This window comes from Bison bison, unplaced genomic scaffold, assembly GCF_000754665.1.
Source record: "Bison bison bison isolate TAMUID 2011002044 unplaced genomic scaffold, Bison_UMD1.0 scf7180017855225, whole genome shotgun sequence".
In the NCBI taxonomy this organism is placed as follows: Eukaryota; Metazoa; Chordata; class Mammalia; order Artiodactyla; family Bovidae; genus Bison; species Bison bison.
This window is the reverse complement of record NW_011485798.1, coordinates 12,640-12,997: the sequence shown is the minus strand read 5'-3', so window position 1 is coordinate 12,997 and position 358 is coordinate 12,640. Positions and strand designations below refer to the sequence as shown.

Below are 358 nucleotides of genomic sequence, written 5' to 3'. Positions count from 1 at the left end.
GCCTGGACTCCAGGGGTAAAGAACAGAGCCCTGGGTCCCACTGGGGCCACGTCCCCAAACCCCGAGGATCCAGTGACCTGTGCAGTGGGCAAGGAGGCTGAGGAGTACAGGAGTTCAGGCCATGGTGGGGGTATTCCCTGAGTCCCTCCTTCCAGTCTCTCAGCAGACACAGCCCCTCTGGGCTCCTTTATCCCTCCCACAGCCTGGGGAGGCAAGATGGCCATGCAAATCGGTCCCTCCCATAACTGCCCCCCCTGCCTTGTCCTCTGAGTCTGCCCACCTGCTGGGTGTGGGGCCTGTTGTGGGTGGGGCTGGCCTGGCCTGGGCAGGGACTCCTCAGGGATCCCAGGAAGCCTGG

The 358-nt window shown here is 64.0% G+C and overlaps 1 pseudogene; it reads right to left on the bottom strand.

Moving 5' to 3' along the window:
• The window catches only part of LOC105001891, a 1,972-nt pseudogene extending 1,849 nt beyond the window's left edge, over positions 1–123 (bottom strand).
• Between the last annotated feature and the right edge of the window lie 235 nt (positions 124–358).